Raw genomic sequence first — 19,051 nt, forward strand, 5'->3', positions numbered from 1 at the left:
AGTTATTTAAACTGTTTGTTTAGCTTTAAGGCAACTTACTGTTTATCTGACACTAACCACTAAAAACACTAACCAATTAACTAAATTCTTGCCAACTTACCCTCTGCTCTCCTCCTTGCCTTGTTTTGGTTCCTCTTGCGGCTCCCTTTATGCTCTGCTTGGTTTGTATATTTTGAAAAATACAAGCATGCTGAATTGGGGTACCCTGAAGTATTGGTAGATAGTAAACTTATAATTAGTAATAAGTGGCAATTAAACAGAATTAGGAAATTTGAGGATTTATTGATGGGAGACACATTTGTTATCTCTGTCCAATTTCTGCAAAGTATATCCTGCTCTGTCAATAGCTGGTGTTATTTCCGGGTCAATGTAGTTCTGCCAGTGTTCATAGGTTGATATAGCTGTCAGTGTTTACAGATTACCAGGGATCCTGCTGGTGTTTTTGGGAGTCTGGCCAGAAGAAATTTGCTTTTCTAATAAACAAAACAAGTCTTCAGAACTGAAGTGTTGGAGACTCGATGACTACAATAGTGAGTAAATAACCTGATGAATTGAGCTTTCTTTCAAAAAGTGGAATTTCACAGTTAAAGTCAGATGGCTTTCAATGAATTCATATGGGGCCAGCGTGTGAGCCAGTTAGAAAGAGTACTTTAATAGGCAAAGTAATAGAGATGGCTGTGTGGCTGGGAGATGGAAAGCGATGGGTGATTATTTAGAACTGAAACTAAGCAGAAGTTAAAGTGGGTTTGGACAGTCCATGACGGCGATGTGATTCTTGGCTCACCGGCACTGTATAAAACCACTTTACCGATCTCATCAGCAGATCTGTAAATTGGTCTTTGTTTCTCATTGTCCTTTCATGATCTAGTATGATTAGCAAAAAGACGAAGAAATGCTACTGGTGTCACAGATGAAGAGAATTCATCAATCCATTAATCCAAGAGAGAGACTTTGAGCGAGTGAACTTCCGAAAGACTTCAGAGAAAGATACCAAGAACGAAACCTTGTGGGGGAGTCTGAGAGACCCATTTTCTTGCATATCCTGTTCCACCACCTTTTTCCTCTAGATTTCCATATCCTGTGTTGCTAAAATGCCTGCAGCTCCATGTCAGACACTAAGAGAGAGACAGAGATAAATCCTGAGAGCAAATCTGGTGGAAGGAAAATGAAAGTAAGCAGAGGTAAGAGGATTTGAGCTCCAACATGACAGCAGTGAAAAAAATGGAAGAAAGGATTTAATTTTAAATTTGCAACAGACGGGGGAAAAATTCAGCTCAGAGCCACCTATTTTGTGCTTGAAAACCAGCGGCTAGCTGTTGAAAATCAGAGGGGGGAGGCACCATGACTACCTCATTGATTCCCAAGGCTCGCCTAATGCCCGCCTGCCGATTTGCCCTCACCTTGACCCTGTCCCAAATGCTGGTGGTGGATCTATTTGAATAATAGGGGCAGGTGCTCGCATCATTAATAGCGCTACTGGGGCACGCACCCCACGGAGCCAGTGGGGTTTTGGGAGCAGTGAATGCAGGCCGGTCTGGCCTAAATTTTAAAACTTTAACATTTTCTTCCTGACCTGGTTGCTTCTGTTACCTTGCTGGTCTGTTGATAACCTAATAGTAATTGATCTCTCTTGGGCCAAGTACCATTGTGGGGCCCATTTGTGGCCCTTGTATGACAAGGATCCCTGCTTCATGTAGGTGTATTTACTGCTGGCCCTATAAAAGCATGGAACTGGCAGGATTTCCAGGGAACATGGTATCTTGCCAGTCCCGCCTCCAAAAGTGAGGCCATGATGCTGCGGGGGAGGAGCAAACAAAATAAAACACCCCCCACCCTTGGAATTTATCAATGCAGCAAAAAGGGCAGAAGCCCGACAGAAAAAAATACCCCCCACCCTCGGGATTTATCAAAGAACCTGAAAAGGGAGGAAACCCGACTGCAAAAATTACCCTCCCCCCCTCCACCTCGGAATTTATCAACGGAGCAGGAAACCAGCAGAAAAAAGCACCCTCCCCCGTCAGAATTTATTAATGAGGCAGAAAAGGGAGGAAACCTGACAGAAAAAAGTACCCTCCCCCACCTTCAGAATTTATCAATGGGCTAGCAAGGGGCGGAAACCCGACAGAAACAGGCTCTGCCCCAAATTCCTCCACCCTGCATAGATTACATATTCCGCACCACAGTTCTAGGCTTTGGTTTATAACCAACCAACAGGCTAACATGGTTTTTGTATGGCTCGCTGGACAGTGCTAGAGAGTCTGCTGTAATTAGATGCATTGTGTCAGTTTAGCAACTCCTTTAACCAAATATTTGTGCATTTATTAGCTTTGCTTATAAGCACCTTGTTTAGAAGAACCTAAGTCCTGTGATATTACTGGTAATAATTAAACCAATCTGTTGCTCAATGATCTAGTATATTTGGATAGATCTTGTTACTCGGTAATCTGGTGTATTTATATAGAAATAAGCTTGGTAGATAGCAGGAGTGATTTGTAGTTTAAAAATTAAAGTTTTCGTTCAAGTTACCACTGGTCTCAGTGATTAATTGTCTTCTTGTATTGGCTCCGCATGTTGAAAAGTTAATGTGATAAGCAGATCAAAGCACAACAGGCTCCTTAACCCCAGTTGCATGTGGTCACATGAAGGTGAAGATGCCAGACAGACACTTAATTTGTGTTTGTTCTCAATTGAATTCTGGGAATCATACTTGTGATAAACAATACAGTTACCATCAGTGATTGCTCCCTTTGCCATGCTTTTCATTATTACCACCCTCAAAACTACTCTTCAAACCAGCTGATTGAAAGAATAGTATGATTAATAACTTATCTGTATGGTTATTTTTTGTATTCAGTAAATTGAATTTAGTACTCTCTTGCTAAGCTTTGGTCCAAAACTTGCAATTCAAATAAATTGGTTGTGTAGATCCTTGCTTACACGGTGAGGGATCCATCTTCAATTACTTTGCTGCTGTTTGGATAAAGTTAATTGGTTTATGCTGACTGACTCTGATCTATTATAAGACTAAATTTTAAACAATGGCTGGGATTTTCAACTTGTCGCGGGGGTGTAAAAGTGGTGTTAGGAATCGACTGCCCTTTATAGAAACGGCCCGACTTTCCTTTCCATTGGGAACATTACAAGTGCTCCCGCCAAAGTTGAAAACCACCCCCAATGAGTCTGTCATAGCGCCTGGACTCAGGCTTATTTCCAATCAAGTACAAATTGTCAGGTTTTCCATGAATGACCTCAGTATTTGGAGAACAATACATACATCTCTCATGGATGAGAACGCAGTTGGGGGTATGATTTTATATTATGGAATAATAATTTTCAATAAAACTTTATGGAGATGATTCCACACTTCAAAGCTCCGAGTGGGGAGCCGCACTTGCAGGGAGCACAGGTGGGAGATAGCGCTACAACATTGCAGCCCCAGTTCACCAGCTTATGCGCCCTGCAAACTCCCTTCTGTGAACGTGGGATTGCAGAACCGCCCCTTCCATTGTTTTGCAATTGTTCTCAGTTACATCAGAAAACCATACATTTATATATTATTCAAATAGCGTGCCGAAAAAGTGTTTTTGTGTACTTGATACAGAGATTAGCGATGCATAATGACACGGTATGGGCAACTGTCTCCATTAAAATAACAGAGAGGACTGTCATACGAAGGTGTTAGTGTTGTTTTCATCCACTAATATCGCCAATGTTAATTTCTAGGATAATATTCTCAGTCATGTTACTGCTGATGTTTTCACTAATTCACAAGTCACCTTGGGATTGATTTTTCACCTGTTGCTAATTTTGTTGACATTTTAATGATACCTGGAAATAGCACTACTACTCAAAATAATTGTCTGGGATGGTTGGAGATTCCTATTTTCTGACATGGATTTATGACCTTGAAAATGGGCTTATGAGGCTGTTGTGAAACAGCAATTAAGTGTTGCGTCAATGCAGTTAAATGTGGCCATGGTACACATTCCAAATACCTAGATGGCATTGGTTATAAGAGTTGTTAACAGGCCAAGGATGTTGCCAAAGTCAGCGAGAGACTAACAAGATGGCGTTTGCTCTTATCATTGCCACTATCATCCTTTTTGATGTGAAACAAGAAGGACAACAGGTTCAGACACACAAGCAAAAGGGATCTCAGGGGAAGACTATATCCAGCTTCTGGACTATGAATAACACTGAAGAAGATTCTTTGATATCTTAATACACCATCCATGCAGACTGGGACTGAGCCATACAGAGTTCAATCTCTGCATAGCTCGGTACCTCACTGACTGGTGTACTTAGTTACTAAGACATCAAAAAACCTCCTGCTGGATTAGCTGATCAGCTCCTCTGCTTGAGCGGTGGATTGTATTGTTCAACTTAGTTCCCATTAGAATGGGTGATAGTATGGTAGAAGCACTATAGTTGACCTCATCACCCTTTGGCTAAGGAGGGTGAAAAATCAAACCGGTTTCCAGTCCTGATCACTATCTAGGGCTACCACCTGGAAAATAAGAGTGTGTGAATGTTTGCTGAGGACTGGCTCAGGCTCAGCAGTGATCATCCTACAGCTGAATAGGCTGAGGTCACTCACTGTCCAGGTTGGTAAATGAAGAATTTTAATTTGTATGAGGTTCTGAAGTGCTGACATCACTTTTGGAATCATAGGGGTACTATTGTAAGGTTCTGCTCCCAGCATGCAGCTAGACGGGATTCTGGTTTGCAGAATCAGCTCCATAATGTTCCAGCACTATCTGTGACCCATGCTCCCATCTAGCGAGGCTGTAAAATACCCTACACATATTTCAGCATAAATCTGTGCCTTCAGAAAGAAAGACTTACATTTATATAGCTGCTTTCATGACCTTCCAACGTCCCAAAACGCTTTACAGCCAATGAAGTGTAGTCACTGATGTAATGTAGGAAATGCAGCAGCCAATTTGCGCGCAGATAACGAGCAGATAATTTGTTCCTGGGGATAGATATTGGCCAGGACACCGGGGAGAACACCCCTGCTCGTCTTCAAAAATAGTGCCATGGTATTCTTCTACGTCCACCTGTGAGGGCAGAGTGGGCCTTGGTTTAACATCTCATCCTAAAGATGGCACCTGATAGTGCAGCTCTCCCTCAGTACTGCATTGGAGTGTCGGCCTAGATTTTGTGCTCATTTCTCTGGAGTGGGATTTGAACCTACAACCTACTAACTCAGAGACGAGAGTGCTACCACTGAGCCTCTTCAGGCGAGGTGAATAGAAAAGCAGAGGACATTGGAAGGGAAAAAAAATGGTAGTGAAATTGGCCTTCATTGGCTGCTCTTTAAGAGATCGTTGTGAAGTTTCTCATCAGCACATCTGGATTAGCAGTCAATTTGTTTCTTCTAAGGGTCAAGAGATTAATTTCCTGCTTGTTAAGGTGTGAAATTCGCAACCCCTCAGATAATGAAGCAGTCCGTGCCCCTGTGCAGCAAGACCTGGACAACATCCAGGCTTGGGCAGATAAGTGGCAAGTACTCTCCACTTGCCTGGATGAGTGCAGCTCCAACAACACTCAAGAAGCTCGACGCCATCCAGGACAAAGCAGCCCTCTTGATTGGCACCCTATCCACCACCTTAAACATTCAATCCCTCCACCACCGGCGCACCGTGCTGCAGTGTGTACCATCTACAAGATGCACTGCAGCAACTCGCCAAGGCTTCTTCGACAGCACCTGCCAAACCCGCGACCTTTACCACCTAGAAGGACAAAGGCAGCAAGCGGGTGGGAACACCACCACCTGCATGTTCCCCTACAAGTCACACACCATCCTGACTTGACCATCCATCCTTCATCATCGCTGGGTCAAAATCCTGGAACTCCCTACTTAACAGCGCTGTGGGAGAACCTTCACTACATGGACTGCAGCCGTTCAAGAAGGTGGCTCGCCGTCACCTTCTCAAGGGCAATTAGGGATGGGCAATAAATGCTGGCCTTGCCAGCGACGCCCACATCCCATGAATGAATAAAAGAAAACTATGATTACCATGGCTTTGCTTGATTGGGTAGGTCAAATTTCCAAACTGCTGGTATCACCATCCTGCTGATAGGGAAATGCAATGTATGCAATAATATTTATTTATTGTTCACGTTGCACAAATCAATACTTCAGTAAAACGCCCAGTGGGTGTCATGTGAAAAACTTCCCCCATGGTCATATGTGCTGATATGTTTCTAATACATTCATAACTTAGTTTTGGGGTTATTGCTCTCAGTTCCTCCCTTTCAACATAGAGCAGGGTCAAACAGATTAATTCAGTGTTTCTCTTGAAAACAATCTTTTACCAGCTTTTTGACGGAAAAACATAATCAGGAATAAATACATCAGTCTTTGTTATCAGCATTCTCATTCAAAGAAGCATTTTTTGGAACCAAAATAATCATTATATAATCATTCTAAAAGATCAAAAAGATAAATATAGATAAGGGAAGCTATTTGGTTCACCTAGCTCATCCTTCATTTATTGCCCATTCCCTTGCCACTGATCCATCCCTCTCCCTGGTTACTGTCTAAAGCTGAATCAGATCATTCACAATCTTGGTGTCCTATGTGATCCTGTGATGAGCTTCAGACCCCATATCCATTCCATCACCAAGACCACCTACTTCTATCTCAGTTACATCGCCCATCTCCGCTCCTGCCTCAGCTCATCTGCTGCTGAAACCCCCATCCATGCCTTTGTTACCTCTACACTTGACTGTTCCAATGCTCTCCTGGTCGGCCTCCCACCTTGCACCCTCTGTAAACTTGAGCTCATCCAAAACTCTGCTGCCTGTATCCTAACTCGCACCAGTCCCGTTCACCCATCACCCCTGTGCTCACTGACCTCCATTGGCTCCTGGTCCGGCAACTCCTCGGTTTTAAAATTCTTATGCTTGTTTTCAAATTCCTCCATGGCCTTGCCCCTCGCCATCTCGTAACCTCCTCCAGCTCTACAACCCTCTGAGATCTCTGCGCTCCTCCAATTCTGGCCCACTGCGCAACCCCAATTTTAATCACTCCACCATTGGCGGCAGTGCTTTCAGCTGCCTAGGCTCTAAGCTCTGGAATTCCCGCCCTTAACCTCTCTGCCTCTACACCTCTCTCTCCTCCTTTAATATGCTCCTTAAAACCTACCTTTTCGACCAAGCTTTTGGTCACCTGTCTTAATATCTCCTTATGCGGCTTGGTGTCAAATTTTGTTTGATAACGCTCCTGTGAAGTGCCTTGGGATGTTTTAATATGTTGTTGTTGTTCTACAGCCACCAGTGGTACAGTACCCCCCATCAGAGTAACTGCCTCTTGAATGACTCCAGGCTATTGATAGCGTGACCCTATTAATCACTCTTTGTAGAAGTGCTTCCTCATGCCAACCTTGAACTTGCTTTTTCCTAGCTTGTACCTATTTACCTGTGGTTTAACTTGATGTACTACTCAGGATTAACCTTTTCCATTCCAATAAATATCACATACCCTATAACGTCCCTTCTCATTCACCTCCTTTAAAAGCTGAAGAGTCCAAATTTTTCTAACTTTTCAAAATATAATCAGATAAATAAAAGTTTTTACATGGATTAATGGCGAGGGCTGATGAGGGTAGTATGGTTGATGTTGTGTATATGGACTTTCAAAAGGCATTCAACTTGCTAGCAAAATTAAAGCCCATGGGATTAAAGGGACAGTGGATACAAAATTGGCTAAGGGACAGAAAGCAGAGAGTAGTGGTGAACGGTTGTTTTTCAGGCTGGAGTGAAGTGTACAGTGGTGTTCCCCAGGGGTCAGTATTAGCACCACTGCTCTTTTTGGTATATATTAATGACCTGGACTTTGGTATAATTTCAAAATTTGCGGATGACACGAAACTCGGAAATGTAGTAAAAAATGTGGAGGATAGTAACAGACTTCATGAGGACATAGACAGACTGGTGAAATAGGCAGACACATGGCAGATAAAATTTAAAGCAGAGAATTGTGAAGTGATACATTTTGGGAGGAAGAATGAGGAGAGGCAATATAAACTAAATGGTACAATTTTAAAGGGTGTGCAGGAATAGAGAAACCTGGGGATGTACGTACACAAATCTTTGAAGGAGGCAGGACAAGTTGAGAAGGCTGCTAAAATGAAAGCAAATGGGATCCTGGGCTTTATTAATAGATTGTAAACTGATTGTAAACTATTATTAATAGAGGCATAGAGTTGGAGACGGTGCAAAAAAGATTCACAAGGATGATACTAGAACTGAGAGGATATCCTTATCAGGAAAGGTTCTTTTCTCCAGAAAAGAGAAGGTTGAGGGTGACCTGATAGAGGTCTTTAAGATAACGACAGGGTTTGATAGGGTAGACATAGAGAAAAGGTTTCTACTTGTGGGGGAGTCCAAAACTATTGATCATAAATATAAAATAGTCGCTAATAAATCCAATAGGGATTCAGGAGAAACTTCTTTACCCAAAACGTGATAAGAATGTGTACCACATGGAGGAGTTGAGGCAAATAGCATAGATGCATTTAAGGGGAAGCTAGATAAGCACATGTGGGAGAAAGGAATAGAAGGGTATCCTGATAGGGTTAGATGAAGTAGGGAGGGAGGGAGGAGGTTTGTGTGGAGCATAAACACTGGCACAGACCAGTTGGCCGAATGGCCTATTTCTGTGCTGTAGTTTTGATGTAAGTCGATGTAAACCTTTATAGAACACTTGTTAAGCCACAGCTGGAGTATTGTGTTCAATTCTGGGCACCACACTTTAGGGAGGTTGTCATGGCCTGAGAGAGGATGCAGAGGAGATTTACTAGAATGGTACCAGGGATGAGGGACTTCAGTTATGTGGAGAGAGACTGGAGAAGCTGGGGTTGTTCTCCTTAAAACGGTGAAGGTTAAGGCGAGATTTGATAGAGGTGTTCAAAATCATGTACGGTTTTGATAGAGCAAATAAGGAGAAACTGTTTCCAGTGGCAATGGGTCAGTAACCAGAGGTCACAGATTTAAGGTGATCGGCAAAAGAGCCTGAGTCGATATGAGGAAACATTTTTTTACACAGCGTGTTATAATAATGGTCTGGAATGCACTGCCTGTAAGGGTGGTGGAAGCAGATTCAATAGTAACTTTTGAAAGGGAATTGGATAAATATTTGAAGGGAGAAAATTTACAGGGCTATGGGTAAAGAGCAGGGGAATGGGATTAATTGGATAGCCCTTTCAAAGAGCTGGCATAGGCCTGATGGGCTGAATAGCCTCCTCCTGTGCTGTATCATACTATGATACTTGAAACTCATAATTTAAAATCTTGTTCCACTCTTTAAGACCCTACTCTTTGTAAATACCATACTTATCTAATGTAATTCTACAAAGTGTTAGTATAACTATGTATTGCATAAAAGACTAGGACAGGGATACTCACTAACTTTTGGACAAAGCCAACAATGCCAAGCAGTGACTTGGTTGTGGCCTGCTGGTTGTCATCAAGATTTTGGTAAAGGTTGATGCTGGGTGTTTCCTGAGGTGGTGTGAGACAAACAGTGTGTACACAGGTCCTTTTCAAAAGGGGACATTTCAAGTATTTTGCCGTCTTTCTTTCAAATAGACCAAACAGTAAACAGTTCCCTATGTTGCATCTGAGTAATCCACTTTATTGATACTAGATTAGATGGTTGTAGCATATTTAGATAAATATTCAATAGTAAGAAAAGAACATCAGGAAATAAATTATGTTAATGAAAAAGACTAGCGTACAATAAAGTTCACAAACCCAAGAACAAAGAAACAAAGAAGGTAAAACAAAAGGACATAGAAATAAGAATCTAAGAACAATGTGAAACTGATTAAATGGGGAATGAAACAAACAAAGATAAAAGGAAAATGAGGCTTTAAAAGAAAAGATGTTTTTAAAGAGAAAGTAAAAAGACTGGGGGGGGGGGGTGGTGAGATACATTAGAGGGGTGATTTGAAGTCCCCCTGACTCGCAGGAATGGAGCAGGAGAGCAGTTAAAATGTTCCGTTCCCTGTGACTTTAATGCGTTGGTTTTGGCACCGGATGTAGTTCCTGCCGGACTCTGAGTCAGCCTCATTAATAAATGCAAATAAATTATTCTGGGACTCACATGGTGGCCAGTCGAATCGCCGCCCACTTTGGCACCTGCACCGCGATTCCCACCCTTAAGTTAAAATTGACCCCAAGAAATCCATCTGCGCCTTTCGCAGACTGAACTAACACATTGGTAAAGCACTGCTTGACATTCATGACTGCTCAGACACCCGCCTTCCCCCACGATGATGCAGAAACCGGGCATCAACCCCACTCCTGGATCAGGAACAGAAACGCAACCCCCTGCTGAGGCAGAAAGCACACCTTCCCCCACCCATTGTTCAGACAAAGATTGGGTGCTATCTTAAACAAGGCTTCCCTCACGTAGAAGCTAGCCCCCACACCCCCTACCCCACTGAGGCAGAAATTGGCCCACTGACCTGCAGCAGAAACTGGACGCCAGCAACCCACCTATCGTCGCTGAGGCAGAAATTGGACCCCTCCATTCCCCCCCCTCCCCCACCCCTCTTCCACTGCTGAGGCGAGGAACAGCGTGACGGCATGCAACCCTCACTGAGGAAGAAACTGGATGCTGTCCTTCCCCAACCCTCCACCCCCATCCCGCACCCTGCTGAAGCAAAATTTGCACTGACATCCCCCACTCCCACTGCGCCAAATTCTCCCCTTGCACCTCCCCCTTCATCTCTCTCCCCTCCTCATCTTCCCTTCACCTCCACTCATCCTCACCTCCCCTCGTTCTCTACTCCATCCCTCCTGCTCTACCCCTCCACTCCCCTCATTCTTTCCCCTCCCCAACCCCTCATTTTGCTCCACACTACTCCACTCCTTTCTCCACCTCCCCCTTCCCTCAGCTCCCCTCCCCCTTTCACCTCGTTCTCTCCCTCCCTTTCTTCTCTACTGTTCCCCCTTTTCACCTCCTCTCTCTCCCTTCCCCTCTCTCTTTCCCCATTCTCTCCCCCAACCCTCTCTTTCATTTCCTTCTCTCTCCCTCCCTGCCATTCCCTTCCCTCCCCTTCCCTCCCCCGTCCTCCTACCCACTCCCTCTCCCCTTCCCCATCCCTTTCCCTCCCGTCCTCTCCCTCCCTCCCTCCCTCCCTCCCACTCTTCCTTCTTTCCCCACTCCTCCTTATCCTCTTACCCTCCCTCATATTTCCTCCATCCCTCCTCTCCCCTCCCCTCTCCTCACCTCCTCTCCCCACCTCTCCTCTCCCCCTTATTTCGTCTACTGTCTAATTCCCCTCACTTTTCTGTCCTCCCCTTTTCTTCCACCTGCCCCTTTCCTTCTGACTTTCTTTCCCTCCCATCTGCCTCCTTTCTACTCCCCCACCTCGGTTCAATTATCTCCCTGCCCTCTAATAGTGTTTGACCTGAAAAGTGACCCTTGGTCTTGACTCCCCAGGGGCAATTTTAACTTTGGCCAATAGTGTAAAATGGGCGATATTGGATCAGTCGCCCATTTTACACCTCTCCCGATTTTAATTTCCATTGACTTCAACAGAAACAAAAATCAGGAGAGATGTATAACAGGTGGTCAATCCGATATCACTGGTTTTACACTATCGCCAAAAGTCAAAATTAGCCCCCCCTCCCCTTGTAGTGTGCAACGCCATGGAATATTGGCCCAGAAATTCGGGAGCGCTTATTTTTGCTGAGGTCCGAGGCTCTCCAAATATTTGGCCTTGGACTTCACTTTTTTTAAATTTCAAAATATACTTTATTTCATAAAATTTAAAGATACACACAGTTCAATGTAAAAGGACACAATTTCAAGCAATATAGTTCGAACCAATACAATGCAGATCATACACACTATGATCCCATTATTGCATTTTAAAACACAATACATATCTGCTAATACATTCTGTACAATACAAAGGTGGGTTGACCTTACACGGTGACCTTTCCCATAGAGCCTTTGAGTAGGCCGCACCTCGCTTCAGTGCGTCCCGCAGCACGTACTCCTGGATCCTGGAGTGTGCCGGTCGGCAACACTCGGTCGTGGACAGCTCCTTCAGCTGGAAGACCAGCAGGTTTCGGGCGGACCAAAGGGCTTCCTTCACTGAGTTGATGGTCTTCCAGCAGCAGTTGATATCTGTCTCAGTGTGCGTCCTGTGGAACAACCCGTAAGGCACAGCGTCCTGTGTTACCAAGCTGTTGGGGATGAACCGGGAATGATACCAACGCATCTCTTTCCACACCTTCTGTGCGAAGAGGCAGTCCATCAGGAGGTGGACGACGGTCTTGTCCCCGCCACAGCCTCAAGGGCAGCTCGCAGTGTCACTGAGATTCTGTGCGTGTTGGAAAGCCTGCACTGGGAGGGCCCTTCTCACCACAATCCAGGCTACATCCTGGTGCCTGTTGGTCAGTTCTGGCGACGAGACGTTCTGCCAAATGACATCGACCGTCTGGTCGGGGAACTGCCCGATTGGATCCACCCTCTTCTTTCCCTGCAGGACTCTCAGAACGTTTCATGTTGACCACTGCCTTGTGGTCGAAGGGGTTCTTCCTCAGGAACTTCCCCACCTGGCACAGGTGGGGGGGGACGGTCCAGCTGGACGGCATGGTGCAACAACTCACTGGTGAAGACTAGAGAAAAATCAGATCGCTGCTAGCATTTCAGCGGCCCTCAGATAAGTGGGACCGGGGGCTGGGGATCAGGGAGACGAGCAAAGTGGGGCCGGGGATTGGAGGGGGGGGAACGAGGCAACGTGGGGCCAGGGATCGGGGAGCGGGGCCAGGGATGGGGGTGGGGGTGGCGAGGCAACACAGGGCCAGGGATCAGGATCGTATCAGGTGTCTGAGGATCGGGGGTCTGGGGTTCGGGGGTCCGGGAATCGTGGGGGCCGATCGGGGAGGAAGCTGGGGATCCAGAATCATGGATAGCAGAGGCGGCCGGGGGCGGGGGGGGGGGAGATGGTGATTAGGGATCAGGAGCGGTGGCGATCTACCTATCTTTTTTGTTTCCCTGAGTGCAGTCCACGTTGGCTGCCTCAGGGCAAAGCAGTCTCGGAGAGAGGACTTCAAATAGTTGTTAGGCCCCTTACTTGCACATGCAAAGGGCCTTACTCCCGCTTCAGGCGTAGACAAAGGACGCTTCTGATTGGAAGTGTGTGTGCACTACCTCCCTGCTATTTTTAAGGACTTAGTCGGCCACTTAGCACTTGAAAAATGGGCGCAACGCGGCCCAATTTCTAGCCCATCGACTCCAAATACAAGAGTACTGGAGCTGTAGACAGGGGTTAACAGTAATAAATTGAATAGAGTACAAAGGAGGTAAGATTGTCATACTAAAAAGCTTATGGAAGGAAATATTGTAAAAGATTCATGAAGGACATACTGGCAAAGTGAAATGTACAAACACATGAGGTCAGATATTGGCCCAGAATCAGGATATTGTTCATCTGGTGGTAAATTGCACACTCTGCTTAAAACATAAACCAAACCAACAAATGGAATCACTGAAACCACATGCAGTACCACATTGACTGCACCACAAAGTCAGTACTGAATTGTTCATACAGTAGAGGAAGGACTACTAGATAGTTACTTACCACTACTAAACCAATTCAGAGGTGTGCACACTACACACTACACATACCATGAGAAAAATAGTGCGTGAGCCCGGTAATGGGCTGTGTACCTCGACTGGTTAGGGACGTGGAGGCCCTCCCGTCCAACACCCAGCCAGTTTCACTACCTGGCTGGCGGGAGGGAGCAGGAATTTGGCCGCAGGAGGCCGCAGTCAGGAACCCATGAGAACTGGGCTGGGGATTCCCTGAAGATTGGCGGCGGGGTGGGGGATGTGGTGAGGTGAGGCCGGGTCTGGGGAGGCCCAAGGACTCCTTGCGGCCCCTGGGGGGAGCACTCCTGCTCCTCCTGGCCCACAAACAGTTCAACGAGAAGGAAGATTTTAAAACTTACCTTGGCCTCTTCTGGCCAGTTGGCTCCTCCCGGGCAGCAGACAGTGTGGGGCTCCCCCTGCCTTGACGTTAATATTGCATCGCAGTGCCGATGACGTAATCGGGCCAAGACTTCTGCATCTTAAGTAGGCCTCTGCCCCCTCCAGGGTCTGAATCGCTGCCGTTAATATTATGGTGGTCGGGAATACAGCAGATTGGAGGCAGGAGTTCGAATTTCAGGATTTTTACCTCTCACCCGACCTTTCCCTGCCTTTTTTTATTTGTTTATGGGATGTGGGCATCGCTGGCAAGGCCAGCATTTATTGCCCATCCCTAATTGCCCTTGAGAAGGTGGTGGTGAGCCGCCTCTTGAATCACTGCAGTCCGTGTGGTGAAGGTTCTCCCACAGTGCTGTTAGGTAGAGAGTTCCAGGATTTTGACCCAGCAACGATGGAGGAACGAAGATATATTTCCAAGTCGAGATGCCGTGTGACTTGGAGGGGAACATGCAGGAGGTATTGTTCCCAGGTGCCTGCTGCCCTTTTCCTTCTAGGTGGTAGAGTTCACGGGTTTGGAAGGTGCTGTCGAGGAAGCCTTGGCGAGTAGATGGTACACATTGCAACCATGGTGCGCCAGTAGTGAAGGGAGTGAATGTTTAGGGTGGTGGATGGGGTGCCAATCAAGCGGGCTGCTTTCTCCTGGATGGTATCGAGCTTCTTGAATGTTGTTGGAGCTGCATTCATCCAGGCAAGTGGAGAGTATTCCATCACACTCCTGACTTGTGACTTGTAGATGTTGGAAAGGCTTTAGGGAGTCAGGAGGTGATTCACTCACCACAGAATACCCAACCTCTGACCTTCTCTTGTCACCACAGTATTTATGTGGCTGATCCAGTTAAGTTTCTGGTCAATGTGACCCCCAGAATGTTGATGGTGGGGGATTCAGCGATGGTAATGCCATTGAATGTCAAGGGGAGGTGGTTAGACTCTCTCTTGTTGGAGATGGTCATTGCCTGGCACTTGTCTGGCGTGAATGTTATTTGTCCTGGGGGGGTTGGGGAGGAAGGGGGCCTAAAATCCAGGTCTCAGAAATTACATCAAAAATGCATGGGCAAAGAAAGGTACCATCAAGGAGCAAATGTATTAAAGAGCTAACCAGGTACAAACAGTACCTAGTTACAACAAGTGGATTTACCCTGCAGAGACATGTATATGACAGGCTACGTGTTTGACAAATCTATTAGGGGATGATTATGTAGCTAATCAGTGGGACATCAGAGACATAAATAAGGGATGGACTCTTGAATCACCTATTGAGGATGCAGCAACCAGAAAGTTTGACCCAGCTGTATCCTCTTTATCATCAACAGAGCAAAAACCAACAGAGAAGGGGATTTGAGACCAAGTTCATCATCAAGCAAGATGCCAGTGGTAAGAAAACGTAAACATGAGATTAAACATCCAGAAAGAATAAAAAGGATAAATTCACCGATCCTGCACTCCCAGTGGGGAGCTGTATTCAAAGGGAGAATATACTGCTGATTCTACGACCTGTGTTCCCTTTTAGCATAGCTCTCCACAGGAGTGCACAACAAGTGGATTTACCCTGCAGAGACACGTATATGACAGGCTACGTGTTTGACAAATCTATTAGGGGATGATTTTAAACCCCAAGAACGGGTGGATTGGGGGCGGGTGGGAGTTGAAAATAGCTATTTTTTCGGTCGCGATCACAACCCAGCTTTATTTCCAGGTTTAATGTCGACGCATAAAAGTACAGGCTTCCCACTGGGAATTCAAAGTCCGAAAATTTTGCGGTTGCGACCCAAAAAAAAACACTATTTTCAACTCCCACCCACCCCCAACCCACCCGTTTTTGGGGTTTAAAATTGCCCCATTAGAGTTTTTTGAGGGTGTAACTAGCATGGTAGATAAGGAGGAACCAGTGGATGTAGTAGATTTGGATTTTCAAAAGGCATTCAATAAGGTGCCCCACAAGAGGTTGTTACATAAAATTAGGGCCCATGGGATTGGGGGTAATATATTACCGTGGATTGAGGATTGGTTAACGGCCAGAAAACAGAGAGTAGGAATAAACGGGTCATTTTCAGGTTGACAGATTGTAACTAGTGGGGTGCTGCAAGGATCAATGCTTGGCCCTCACCTGTTTACAATCTATATCAATAACTTAGATGAGGGGACCAAGTGTAATATATCCAAGTTTGCTGATGATACAAAGCTAGGTGGGAAAGTAAGCTGTGAGGAGGACACAAAGAGGCAGCAAAGGAATATAGACAGGTTATGTGATTGGGCAAGAAGGTGGCAGATGGAGTATAATGTGGGGAAATGTGAAATGATCCACTTTGGTAGAAAGAATAGAAAAGCAGAATATTTTGTAAAAGGTGAGAGACTAAGCAATGTTGGTAGTCAGAGGGATTTGGATGTCCATGAATCACAGAAAGTTAACATGTAGGTACAGCAAGCAATTAGAAAGGCAAAGGCATATCCTTCCTTAGGTAAGGAGACCAAAACTGTACACAGTACTCCAGGTGATGTCTCACCAGAACCCTATATAATTGCAGCAAGACCTACTTAACATAAAGGTATGTTAGCCTTTATTGCAACATAAGAGTAAGTAGGTCTTGCTGCAATTATATTGGGCTCTGGTGAGACGTCACCTGGAGTACTGTGTACAGTTTTAGTCTCCTTACCTAAGGAAGGATATACTTGCCTTAGAGGGGGTGCAACGAAGGTTCACTAGATAGATTCCTGGGATGACAGGGTTGTCCTATGAAGAGAGATTGTGTAGAATGGGCTTATATTCTCTGGAGTTTAGAAGAATGAGAGGTGATCTCATTGAAACATATAAAATTCTTAGAGGGCTTGACAGGGCTGTTTCCCCTGGCTGGAGATTCTAGGACTAGAGGTCATAGTCTCAAGATCAGGCCTTTGAGGACTGAGATGAGGAAATATTTCTTCACTCAGAGGGTTGTGAATCTTTGGAATTCTCTACCCCAGAGGCATGTGGATGCTCAGTCATTGAGTATGTTCAAGACTGAGATCAATGGCTACTTGGACACTAAGGGAATCAAGGGATATGGGGATAGGGCGGGAAAGTGCAGTTGAGATAGAAGATCAGCCATGATCTTATTGTATGGCGGAGCAGGCTCGAGGGACCGTATGGCCTACTCCTGTTCCAATTTCTTATGTTCTTATGGCACCTGAATATCCATGGGGTTCTCCCAATCGCACGCCGCAACTTCAGTGGAAGATCGGCGGAATCCCTGGAGAAATGGCGCAAACTGCCGTTTTTGTCAATTTGCAAAATCTCTGGGGTTCTGCCAATCCTTCCCTGGAGAACCTGTGGAAATTCCAGTCGAAAGTCTATCTACAGCTATGATTATATCATTATTAGTGGCATAAATAAGGATATTCTGCATTACAATAGAGGCATATTACAGGATTATTACATTAATAATAGTAAATAATAAATAGTAAGGGAACCATTTAGTTATAAATAAATGAAAATATTTATTTTAAAAGAAGGAAAATATCAGTTTAGGTGTTAAAATTTAGTGATGTTCCTTTAAATACTGTAGGTACTGTGTCAATGTTGCAATTAAACTATTAGTTATATCCAGAGTGGACTAGTTAGTCAGCCTGCAGGGTGGAGTTTGTATGCTAGCACTGGGTTGCTGTGTACTGATATATATATTAAGTTGTTCTCAACCAAAATAAATCTAGTTTTTGCTTTATCACTGTATTATTAGGAACCCTAACAACAGTATGGACATAATAACATGAGAGGGAAGCACAGAGTGAAGGTACTTATCCTGAGAGAGGGACAGAAAATCACTCCCACACCTCCCTGTAGCAGGATACTGAGAATCACTGGCAGGAGATCAAAAGCAGGTCCCTTTGCTCACACTCTTGTATGGAGAATGTTATGTGGCACATGAAGATCTAATAAATAAAATTGTAAAAATGATAAAAGGATTGTATTTCTTAAGAGGAAAGAAACTTGTAATATTGAGCAAATGTAATATACAGACTATAGCTATAGTCAGTTGTTTAGAGTTCTAAGTTAAAAAGCAACTTGAAATATTTCCTTCTCTTTCACTTTTGTTTCAAAATATTGAATGATGCTACTTCCAAAGTGAAATATTAATTTACTTTTACTTGCATGAATAGTCTACATTTCTCCCAATTTGTCCAGCTTCATTGCATTTGCTTTGAAGACTCCACTTTCCACACCAGAGCTTCTGAAATGTCCTCCTTTTTCCTCAATTGGGGTCTCCCCTCCACTCTTGACCATGTCTTCTGCATTTCCTGGGCCTCTACTCTTCCCTTCCCCCCCTCTCACCACCTCTCACAACAGAAGAGTTCTCCTTGTCTTCACCCTCCTCCCCAACAACCTTCACATTTGCTAGATCATCTTTCACCCTTTCTACCACCTACAACATAATCTGACCACAAGCACATTTTCCCCTTCCCTCCACTCTCTACTTTTTTTATTTTTCTAACATCCTACTTTGAGTTGCCCTTCCCCAGGCATTTTCCCATACAATTGCAGGAGATGTAATGCCTGTTCATTTATCTCCTCCTGCACCACTGTCCAGGGTGCCAAATGCTCTTTCCAGTTGACAGTAATTGACATGTACTTTATCTATTCTGGGTTACTGTATTCTGTGCTCACAGTGTGGTCTTCTCTACACTGAGGAGATGAAATGCTCATTAGGTGACCACTTCACTGAACATATCAGTTCTGTCCACAAATGTGACCCTGATCTGACTATCTGACCTTTCCTGTACTTTTCCAATAAAGCTCCAGTAAAAGACATAGAATAATAATCATGGGAGATTTTAACTACCCCAAAGAAACTGGCAAGAAGAGGTAGAGAAAGAGAATGGAGTTTTGTACAGTGTGTTCAGGACTCCTTTCTTACCTAGCATGTAAAAAGTTAATGAGAGGAATCACTGCTGGATCTAGTAATGGGAAATGAACCAGAGCAGACAAGAGAAGTAAACATAGGGGACCATCTAGGCAATAGCGATCACAACATAATAAGGTTTAAGATAAAGATTGAGAAAGAC

General features: G+C 44.7%; 2 long non-coding RNA genes across 2 annotated transcripts in view; one reads left to right on the forward strand and one right to left on the reverse strand.

The window, feature by feature from the left end:
- Positions 1-19,051, reverse strand: part of LOC137335246 (uncharacterized) — a 109,949-nt gene that overhangs the window by 63,153 nt on the left and 27,745 nt on the right. The window lies entirely within an intron of this gene.
- Positions 457-17,904, forward strand: LOC137335450 (uncharacterized). Its single transcript, XR_010966415.1, has 3 exons — positions 457-530; positions 15,328-15,388; positions 17,728-17,904. It is a non-coding gene; the product is annotated as an uncharacterized lncRNA (long non-coding RNA).

This window comes from Heptranchias perlo, chromosome 19 (genome assembly GCF_035084215.1).
Source record: "Heptranchias perlo isolate sHepPer1 chromosome 19, sHepPer1.hap1, whole genome shotgun sequence".
NCBI lineage: Eukaryota > Metazoa > Chordata > Chondrichthyes > Hexanchiformes > Hexanchidae > Heptranchias > Heptranchias perlo.